A 12,026-nucleotide genomic window follows, 5' to 3' on the forward strand; every position below is an offset into this window, starting at 1 on the left:
ACTAAGGGTTGCCCAAACTCTGGCACATCCATCTAGATATCTCAGCTTTTGTCATCTCTTTGATTTGGAGCTGAGAGAGTTCTGCATAAAAATTTATTTGTAAAATGAGTTCTATAGCTAAGAAAATTTCTTTAGTGAAAAGAATTTATGATTCGGTGTTAGAACTGGGCTTGGACATTAATACTCACATTTATTAGTATGCCATGCAATTATGGGTAAGTTCAATTCCTTCCCCCTGTAATACTATTTTAATGATATTGAACCCATGAATTTTGAGACATAAAATAGTTTACAAAATCACCGATGCTATCTAAGTACACATTACGTGCCCGGGAACTATCAATATCTTTCCTCATTCACATTTTTCATGCTTTGATCACAGTAGAGTGCCCCATTAAGTTTGTGTTCAACAGATTTCTTAGCCAAATTGGATTGTTTCAAATGCTTTGTTGCAATAACCATCATTCATGCAGAAGATATTTCTTTACTCTAATATTCCCATGGAACAAATTCTAGGAAATGAGTTTGTGGATCCAAGGATATAAACATCTGTTTGCTACTCATGAAATTTTGCCAGATTTTATTTTTTTAACAGAATCATGATTTATACTGCCACTAACAATATATCATTGTACCAGGTTTAAAAAAAACCTTGCTAATTTGGGTATTTCTTTTATTTAATTTTGGCAAATATAGCAGGTGTAAAATAATATCAAAGAGTTGTTAAATTTGTAATGGTTCTATTACTAGGGAAGATACACATTTTTCTTCATTTTTAAGGATGACTATGGTTTCTGTAAAGTGAGACAATGGTCATTATAAAAATGGAAGCAACTAATAAACTTATAGACAAGAAATTTAGAAACCATTCCAAATCCCACCATCCAGATGTATTTCATTTCAAAATCAGGTAAATGTTATTCCAGAAATCTCATAGTTATCACCCTCTCACCCTCTGTCTCTCTCTCTCTCTCTCTCTCTGTCTCTTTCTCTCATATATTTTCACATAAAATATTGATTGAGGGTAAATAAAAATATAAGGAAAGAGATACACATCAGATCTTATATCTATATTTTATAATTAAAAGTATGATTTTTGATGAATGGTGAATAATAATGAATAATAATAATTTCTCATTTCATCAGATTTAGAAAAGATGTGTTTTTCACCATTGGTGTAAAATTAAATCAAAATATTTTAAGAACCATTTTTATTATTTTTAAATCTATGTATTTTACTCTCCTTTTTGGTTTTGTATATTATTTTAAGTTTTAAAGTTTGCTAATAAGATTTAGATGCTCACATGTTGCTTTATTACTTCAGATAACTTTTTTAAGGAATTAAAATTAAGGCCAGCATTTGATTCATTTCCCTTTCCTTCCTCCATCCTTCATTAGAGGAAACCATTATTTTGAAATGAGTGTTGTTTTTTATCTCCATGCAAATGTTTGTAATTTTATTACACACCTAAGGCCATAAACAGTACACCATTGTTTCCTGTGTATAGTGGACACTGGCATGCCCCTTCCAGACCCCTTTCACTGTTGGTATACTCCAGCTCCAGCTACAGTACGTGTTGGCTACTAATGGCTCTCAGCTGTCCTAGTCTCTGAGGGATTATCCTGGGCTAAATGGAAGATATTCCACTGGGAGGATGTTTCTCACAGGTCAGCCCACAGCCAGTGATGGATTGACTGGCAAGTGTGTGTGCCTGAGGTGGGGTTTGGGGAGGGAGAGTCAATGAGATCAGCCCCTTGCTCCAAGGTAAGACCAGTGCTGTGGTTCAGTTAATTCTCCAGAGCTGTTTTGGGGATCAGGCCTCAGTGAGACTCCAGCCAAGAGCACAACCTTGCTCTCCTGTTTCTTCTGCCCTGCCCTGATCCTGCTCTTTTTCTGAGAGTTGTCCCCTGATTAATCACATGTACCATGATCCCTGTATCAGGCTCTGCTTTTAGAGAGTTCCCACAGAAGAGGATGTGATATCTAAATTTACATATATTATATAAATTATATCTTACTTGTTCCACTTGTTGTTTAGCATTTTGCTTTCTTCACTTATATACCAAAATAAATATGATTATTTATATGATATTTTGTGAGATTTATCTTTCTTCATATTTGAAACAATGTCTTTAACTGATATTATTTTATTTTAAATAAGTTTATTCCTCTAGTTCCCATCTAAGAAACTGTTAAATGTTTGTTTTCTCTCTCTTTTTTTAAAATCTCTTGCAAACATTGAACAATTTTATGTATGTTCATCTTCATATACTTTAAAATTTCTCCATGGTTGATGCCCAAGATGAGAACTGCTGGCCCATAGGGTGGGTGGGTCATCACCATTCTTAGGTATTCCCAATTTACCTTCTGAAGTGGGATTCCAAATAGCTGTTAGTCTGAGGGTTTTTTGTTTGTTTTTGATTTTTTTAAATTTTCTATTTATTTTTTAGAGAGAGAGAGAGAAAACATAAGCAAGGGAGGGGCAGAGAGAGAGGAGATACAGAACCTGAAGCAGGCTGTCAGAATCTAAGCTGTCAGCTCAGAGCCTGATGCAGGGCTTGAACTCATGAACCACGAGATCATGACCTGAGCTGAAGTCAGACATTTAACCAACTGAGTCACCCAGGAACCCCAGTCAGCTCTTGGTTTACATTACTGTTTTGTAGCATCCTTGCCAACACTTGAGGTTTTCAAATTTATTATTATTACTTCTATTATTATCACTTTGGATCTGAATTGGTGGGTTATTGTTTTGATATGTATTTCTTCAGTCACCAGTAATATTGTATTTATTTAATATATGAATAAGCAATTAAAAATTTTTAATGTTTATTTATCTTTGAAAGAGAGAGCGTGAGCAGGGAAGGGGTAGAGAGAGAGGGGGACAGAGGATCTGAAGCAGGCTCTGTGCTGAGAGCAGAGAGCCCAACACAGGGCTTCAACTCATGAATTGTGAGATCATGACCTGAGCCAAAGTCAGAGACTCAACTGACTGAACCACCCAGGTGCCCCTAAATAACCAATTTGGGTTGATAACCAAGCTAGATATTCTCCATTTCCGTTCAAATCTTTTCTCCATCTTTTTCTACCTTGCTGTCTACCTGAGAGGCTGACCTTACTGAGGCTGATCTACAGGGACATATTTTCCTGTTTGGTTTGGCCAACTAGAATAGCATCAAGAGATAGAGAGGGAATTAGGGATTTTTATTTTGGCTCTCCCTCTGTGCAGATACCATCATCTGGCTGTGTCTCTTTAATGAAAAGTCCTTGCTCCTGTTAGACACTTTTCTCCACAAAACTAATATCCCTACCCTCTTCTCTTGGCTTGCTGGACAAATGGAATGTGGCAGAAATGATATGAAACTTCTGATACTAAACTTCAAGAGGGTTACATGCAAGTAGGATGGTATAGGAAGCAGCATCAATATTGGAGAAAAAGAAAATCCCTGAGGACCTTAACTGAAGCACCAAAGTTGGCAGTCCCCAAAAGCTTCATGGGGAAAGCCTACAGCTGTGCAGTCTTTGGCAAAGCCCCCGCTCCTCTCTAAGCCAGCAACATCAAAGAAGGTGTTTGTGAGAAGGCTGAAGCTGATGAAGATAGTGACATCCCTTCTGCCTTCCAGATGTCATGCCAGTTTCTCCTGTGGCAACCTTTAACCCAGAAACAGACAATGAAGAGCAGCTTTCCTAGCAGCTGTTCTGGAATTGGCAGGTGATATTGACAAGAAGTTTGGTTTTATTGTTTTATTGGATTTTATGTTTAGCTTGAAAATGTTGAGACTGTCATAGGTCAGCAAACTTTCTCTGTACTGGGCCTAAGAATGAATATTTTAGGTTTTGAGGGCCAAGGTTTCAGTGGCTACTCCTCTCCTACCTCCTTCCTCATTCTTTTCAATAACTCTTTAAAAACGCAAAACTCATTCTTTGTTCTTGGGCTGTGCAAAATGTGACTGCAAGCCTTTGACCCAGTCCATAATTTTCCAAACTCTAATCTACATCTGGTATCATTGTTGACACATTTAGATCAACTATACATCAGTTTTTTGTGGTTCTTCTTCTTTCTACTTAGAAAATTCCAGTTTTTATCTTTACTGATTCCAAATGGATCGTATTTTAGTATACTGTACCTTCACCTCATTTGAAAGTTACACATTCTATTTCAATTCTTTTTTTAATGAGATATGATACATAGCATAAAATTAATTCACTACTTAAAAGTGTACAAGTCACTTATTTCTTTTTATATCCACAAGGCTGTGTAATCATCACAACTATTTGATCTAGAACATTTTCATCACTCCCAAAAGAAACTGCCTCAACCAGCAGTCACTCCCCATTCCTGTACTCAGAGGCCCTGGAAACCACTACTCTAGTATCTGTCTCTATTGGATTTGCCTGCTCTGTACATTTCATATAAATGGAATCACATAATCCATATTGTAGCATCTAATTGTGCTTTATTTCTTTTTATGTCTTTTTATACAATACTCCATTGTATGAATATACTATGTTTTCTCTTTACCACTTGATGGACTTTTGGGTTGTTTTCACTTTTGCGCTATTGTGAATAATACTGCTATTCACAATACATTATTCATAATACTGTTAGGATTAGTGTACACGTTTTGGGGCACCTGGATGGCTCAGTCGGTTATGCATCTGACTTCAGCTCAGGTCATGATCTCACGGTCTGTGAGTTCGAGCCCCGCATCAGGCTCTGTGCTGACAGTTCAGAGCCTGGAGCCTGCTGCAGGTTCTGTGTCTCCCTTTCTCTCTGCCCCTCCCCTGCTCATGCTCTGTCTCTCTCTGTCTCAAAAATAAATAAATGTTAAAATATTTTTAAAAAATAGTATACAAGTTTTAATGTGAACAGATGTTTTCACATGTAGGGTATATGTGTGAACTGCTGGGATATATGGTTGGTAACTTTTTAAGGAACTGCCAGATTATTTTCCACAACCATACATATGATATATCCATTGGTAGTGAGTGAGGTGCCCCAAATTCTATACATCTTCACTAACACTTTTTACTATCTGTATTTTTTATTATAGTTCCCATACAGGTTGTGGAATGGTGTCCCATTCAGGTTTTGAATTGCATTTTCCTAATTACTAATGATGTAGAGCATCTTTTCATGTGCTTGTTGGCCCTTTGTATATCTTCTTTGGAGATATGTGTATTCAGAGCTTTTGCCTAGTTTTAAATTGTGCTATTTGTCTTTATATTATTGAATTATATGTCTTCTGTATATATTCTGCACCCAGATTCTTATCAGATAGGTGCTTTACAAGTGGTTTTTCCCATTGCGTGGACTATTTCCATTTCTTGATAGTGTTTTTAACGTTCAAAAGTTTTTAATTTTGATGAAGCCCAATTTCTCTCTCTCTCTCTCTCGGTTGTGCTATAGTCTGACTGTGTGTGGGGGTTACTTAAGTCATGAAGATGGAGCCCTCATGAACAGAATCTGTGCCTCATAAAAGAGACTTCCCACAGATTCCTAGTCCTTTCCCATGTGAGAATACAGTGAGAAGGCCTCGTGTATGAAACAGGAAGCAAGCTGTCACCAACCACCACTGTATCTGCCAGCACCATGATCTTGGACTTAGCAGTCTACTGACTGAACAGTGAAAAATAAATTTCTGTTCATTATAAACTACCCAGTCTGTGGTATTTGTTATAACAGCCCAAACAGACTAAAACAGATTGCTTGTATTTGGGGAGGACTGTAAGACTCCCAAAAAACCCCTATGTTTTCTTTTCTTCCATTTAAGTCTTTGATCCATTCTGATTTAAGTTTTATACACCGTGTGAGTTAGGACTGCAAATTCATTCTTTACATGTGGATATCCAGATGTCTCAGCACCATTTATTGAAAAGACTCTTCTTTCCCCATTGTGTAATCTTGGCACGATTGGCAAAAATCAATCGTCAATAGATGATAGTTTTATTTTGGGGCTCTTCAATTCTATTCCATTAATTTATTTGCTCTTATACCAGTACCACACACTTTTTTCCTATTTATCAACTTATGTGTGTGTTTTTTTTTTTTAGATTTAGTCTTACTTTATTTTTTTATTGTTTATTTTAATGCTAGTATAGTTAACATACAGTGTCATATTATTTTGGGTATACAGTATAGTGATTTAACAATTCTGTACATTATTCAGTGCTCATCATGATAAGTGTACTCTTTAATCCCCATCACCTATTTCACTCATTCCCCTACCCACCTGTCTCTGGTAACCATCAGTTTGTTCTCTATAGTTGAGTCTGTTTCTTGGTTTCTTTCTCTCTCTTTCTTTTTTTCTTTTGTTCATTTGTTTTGTTTCTTAAATTCCACATATGAGTGAATTCATATGGTATTTATCTTTCTCTGACTTATTATTGCTTAGTGTTAAACTCTCTAGATCCTTCCAGGTTATCACAAATGTCAAGAATTCATTATTTTTTACAGCTGAGCAATATTACATTGTACATATATACCACGTCTTCTTTATCCGTTCTTCTATCAATGGATGGACAGTTGGGCTTCTTCCATGTCTTGGCTATTGTAAATAATGCCACAATAAACATAGGGGTGCATGCATCCCTTTGAGTTAGTGTTTTTATATTTTTTAGGAAATATCCAGTGGTGTGATTACTGGACTATAGGGCAGTTTTATTTTGAACATTTTGAGGAAGCTCCAAACTGTTTTCCACAGTGGATGCACCAGTTTGCATCCCCACCCACAATGTAAGAGGGTTCCTTTTTCTTCATATCCTCACCAACACTAGCTGTTTCTTGTGTTGTCAATTTTTGCCATTCCAACAGGTGTGAAGTGGCATCTCGTTGTGGTTTTGATTTGCATTTCCCTGATGATGAGTGATATTGAGCATCTTTTCATGTGTCTGATGGCCATCTGTATGTCTTCTTTGGAGAAATATCTGTTCATGTCTTCCACTCATTTTTTAATTGGGTTATTTGTTGTTTGGACATTGATTCCTGTAGCTTTATAGTAAGTTTTGAAATCAAATAGTGTTGAGTCCTCTAACTCTACTGTTTTTGAAGATACTTTTGGCTATTTTGTGTCCCTTGTACTCTCATATGACTTTTGGTATCAGCAGTCCAATTCTGGGGGAAAAGTCTTTGGAAACTTTGATGCATTAAATCTATAGCTCATTTTGGGGAACAATACCATCTTAACTGTATTAAATATTCCAATCTCTGAACATGGCAAGTCTTCCCATTTATTTATGTCTTCTTTAATTTCTTTTCTGAAGCATGCACACAGTCTTGCACATGTGCATAGGCCTCTAGATTCCTAGGACTATGTCAAAGCTTTTCAAAGCCCCTGTGGGACATGTCATTGCTCAGCTTTTCCTTTTATGCTTTTCCATTAGTCTATGGTTTACCCCAAATGTTATGCATTGCCTCAGGCAGCCATGACATTAAAACATTTGCCTTTAAATGTTTCTGACAAATGCCCCCCAGGAGGGGCTTTCAGCATGAGATGAGCATAGAATCAGGTTAGATAAAGACAATTCTTTTGAGTGGTCTTTCATGGACTATTAGTTCAAATAATGGCAATTCTTTGAGAAAGAGAATTTGAAAGAGCTACAGTTCTGTTCCCATCAGTACTGAGAATATGAGCTTTTTTTTTTTTTTTTTTTTTTTTTTTTTTGATGGCTACTGTGAGTTGGAGAATGGGAAATGGGACTAGGGTAAGTTAAAACACTACAAAACTCTGTTCTTACTGGCATTCAGCTGTTTTTCTTAAATACTCCCTGGATTGCTGCAAGCCTATGGCTAAGTTCCAGAGTTCTGAAAAAAGTAGATTCTGACAATTTTGCCAGTTTCTCATTGCTTTTAGAGGATGATAGAATTTTTGGAGGTCATTACTCTGCCATTTTTACCAACATCAGTTGCCCTTAACTCACCTTAATTCTCAACATGAATTCTTTTTCTGAACAAAAATTCAAAGTAATAAAAGACTTTGTCTTCTTAATGTTGTAGGAATTTTATAATTCCTTAACTCCTATCACGCTTTTTTCTTACATGGTATTGTGAGCATGTTGTATATGTTATTTTATATAAAGACATTCTCCTAAGATCTCTCCTTACTATCAAAGCAGAAATTTTCTTTACTTATTCTGGTTACATCTCATCCTTCTTGAATATCATATCTTCCTTTTAAAAATTAATTCCAGGGCACCTACATGGCTCAGTTGCTTAAGTGTCCAACTTCCACTTAGGTCATGGTTCCCACAGGTCGTGAGTTCAAGGTCCTCATCGTGCTCTCTGCTGTCAGCACAGAGCCCACTTCAGATCCTCTGTCTTCCTCTCTCTCTTCCCCTCCTCCACTCATTCTCTTTGTCCCAAAATAAATGAATAAACTTAAAAAAATTAATCCCCTTTTTATGTTGGGGCACATTCTGCAACATTCTTTTTAAGAATACATAACAACAAATTTTTGAGAACTTACAGTTCTAGTATTTTAGTTCCACCTTGTTTTAATAATCACCAAATATGTCATTATTTTCTCGTTTTCCAGCATTCAATCATTTTTTTGATTTACTTAGTAAATGTCTTTGACTACCATTCTTTCTTCTACCCTCCTCTTTCCCTTTTATTTTCAGTTTTTTTCTTTCCTGAGCATATCCTTTATTCTTCATTTTGCCCTCATAATTTGGTATCCTCTTATTTACTATTCTAATAATATTCTAATATATTCTAATAATAATATTCTAATAGTGGCATTGCTCAGTTTAAGTGTGTTGTTACTGTTTTCTTTTTTCGTTTGTTCAGTTTAAGTGTTTAGACATGTTTAATTTTAATAAAAGTTGCTGATTGTTGATCCAAAAGCCTATAAAAATTACATTTCCTCCTAGCCTCGTGAGGGATGAGAGGTAACATGGAGCAGAGATGAGCCATACTAATTGAAGACAGTCTAGACCAACCCACACTGAAGCTGTCCTCAGACACAGCTCAGCCTAGACCAGAAGAATCAGCTGACTGGCACACAGACTCTTGAACTGACAATATGCTTAATATATAAGCCACTGTTAAAAAAAACAACAGACCCAAAATGGAGTTATTTATGCAAAGCCCCATATCACCAAATCAAGACTTAATTACAGTTTCAACTCTCCCAGAAATAGCATTTTAAACTAGTCAATCAGAAATTCCTTAATCAGCACTAGTTAGGTATCTGCCTGATAGACCCTTGCTATCTCCTAAAGTAAAGTGACATTGCCATAACCAGTCAGCTTTTTTTGTCTAGTATAACTTCTTTGTTTTTGCTTGTGAAAGTCTTTCATTTTGTATGGTTCCTCTCAGCTCCTTTCTATCTGCTGGATTGGATTCAATAATTCAATAATTCAATTCAATAATTGAATAAATTGAATAAAGCCAATGAGATCTTCAAAATTTACTAAGTTAATTTTGCTTAACAGCAGTAAGTTTTGAAGTTATTTATTAGGCAATATCAAAATGATACATATGGACTATAGTAAAAAGTATCTCAAAAGCAAGATTGTAACCTAATATTTCAAATCAGATAAATGAGGCCACAGTTTGGCTATACACATGGCCATAAGCATGGTTACAGTGTAGGATACAGATTTTATAGGCATTTTTGCCCTTGGAGCTGAGCCTGAAAGTGGTACTATAAAGAGGTGGACACCTAGGGAGCAAGCTAAGACCAGTTCTCCAAAGATCTAACTCCTTATAGGTTTAATGGATACCTCCTTATTGCCAGGCATAATGCTAGTGTCCTAAACAAGGAGAGGAGTAACAGATCTTCAAAACTGGGATCAAAACTGTCAGGTAAACACTCTATCCCAAGCATTTGGTGCACATAGCTACAGGAACTCAAAAGTAATCCAAATGATAAGTTTGAAGTAAGTGTATGCATAGGCACACTTAATAATTTCCATGACAGCCCCTCCTAAAAGATAGATACTCTATGCTTTACCTAAGTACAATTAAACTATGTTCTCTGAAATTTATATTTCATTTTTTTTTTAACATTTTATTTATTTTTGAGACAGAGAGAGACAGAGCATGAACGGGGGAGGGTCAGAGAGAGAGGGAGACACAGAATCCGAAACAGGCTCCAGGCTCTGAGCTTTCAGTACAGAGCCCGACGCGGGGCCCGAACCCACGGACCGTGAGATCATGACCTGAGCCGAAGTCGGCCGTTTAACCGACTGAGCCACCCAGGCGCCCCTGAAATTTATATTTCAAAGCAGATGGAGTCTTCCTCTTCTGGATCCATGGAGGCTGCTCTAGACTGATGAAGGTTTCCCCATCTGGATTTCTATCTTCATAGACCTGTGAGTATTGTTGGAGTTGAGAGTGGCAGAAGGTGTTTGTTCCTTCTGAACACTTGTATGGACAGGTCGCCACATCCACCTAGGATTCTAGAAGACATCTGTGGTAAGTAACTGTGGACAATACACATAAGTGTGTCTAACTGGACTAGTGCCCGATGGCAGTGTCTGCTTATCATATATATTTTTTTTAATATATAAACATAAGGTCAGTTTGGGTTAATTTTTATAATTATGGTTACAGTAGTATGCATACTCAAAGGCTAAATTATATATGCAGTTTTAGGGTAAGAAAATTGTCTCCTACTTTGCCCATGCTCTAAAAGAAAATATCCCATCAATAACAATAAATAGCAAAGCTCAACATGCTCACATTGGAGAGCTACCATTACCTTAGATGCTTTCCCTTTTTTTTAGTAGAGGCTTTTTTCCCCTTTCCTGCCAACTGTACTATTATAAAGTATATTTTATGCACTTAATTACATTTCCACCAACGTCATGTCTAATGTGTGAGCATGCCAAAAAGCCATGAGAATATTCCCTGTCTTATTGTCATGCCAAGTCAAGTATAAATTAATTTTCTGAGGATCTTGCAAATGTCTCATTTAACATTCTTTCAGCCTAAACCTGCCTAATATAAATGTACACAAGTGGTAATTCTCTGTTGGGAGGTGGATTGAGCAAAGATGTCATTTTGGAAGGAACTCTTAACTTTAAGCGATTCCCTTTGAAAGTATGCTACATATTACCTGCTCTGCTTAGCTCTCAAACAAATAGCCAGCAATTTCAAATGACTACTTTCCAAAGCAAATTACTCACACCTTCCTACTCATCAGAAAGTCTCAGCTGAACTAACATTTTAAAAGACTGTTCTCAATTCACAATTCTTATGGAACGAAATTGGATTTTTCTCCACCCCTCATTTTTGCTGTAACACTTTGGCTACCTTTACCACATGTCACTGTAATATGCTACCAAAAATAAAGTCTTAAGTTGGTGACATGAGATCAATTCTGGTATTCATCACTGTTATTCTCTAATGCTCCATCTATTACAAACCATGGAATGTTAAATAATCAAACTTTTTTTTTTTTGCCTATCTTATTTTGGCAAGATGTTTTAGTCTTTCAAGAAAAAAAAAATGAAAGCCATGTGTTTTGAATGGGTTCCATTGCAGCATGATTACTGCAATGAAGACATTTTATTGTGCTAATTTTCATTAAATAAAACCTTGTTGAAAGCCAGTAGTTTTCCAAAACCCATATGATTTATGACATGCTAATGTTTGTAGGAATACACTCTTTTTCAATTATATGGAGTAAGTAACGCCTTTCAGAACAACTCAATAATAATATCACCTACGACAACTTTAATTTTAGACCTACAGCATGGGTGTGAGACCTAGGAACCTATCGACAAAATTGTCAGCTTCTGCACAAATTTAATCTTCATCACCTCTATGCTGTGTTTAACATCAGATGGTTGTGCTTGCCAGAGACTCCAATAATATGCTTCCAGAAGGCAGGCACTTCATAAACATTGAAAACTGGGTTTTCTATAACTCAAATATTTTTTAAACAGCCAGCAGAATGAGGGGTTCTAGGGCCCTAAGGGAAATATGGGTGCACCTGTAGGAAATGGGCTGGATATTCCAGATATTCTCCCTGTACATTCTTTCTTTCTGTTTGATGTACCTATTTCCCACACACTG

The 12,026-nt window shown here is 36.4% G+C and overlaps 1 long non-coding RNA gene across 1 annotated transcript in view; it reads left to right on the top strand.

The window, feature by feature from the left end:
* Positions 1-10,412, top strand: part of LOC115510332 — a 101,898-nt gene extending 91,486 nt beyond the window's left edge. The window contains exon 3 of the long non-coding RNA XR_003967678.1: positions 10,235-10,412. This is a non-coding gene — a long non-coding RNA (uncharacterized LOC115510332). The remainder of the gene's footprint in view (positions 1-10,234) is intronic.
* The last annotated feature ends 1,614 nt before the right edge of the window (positions 10,413-12,026 follow it).

Source organism: Lynx canadensis, chromosome A3, assembly GCF_007474595.2.
Source record: "Lynx canadensis isolate LIC74 chromosome A3, mLynCan4.pri.v2, whole genome shotgun sequence".
Lineage (NCBI taxonomy): Eukaryota > Metazoa > Chordata > Mammalia > Carnivora > Felidae > Lynx > Lynx canadensis.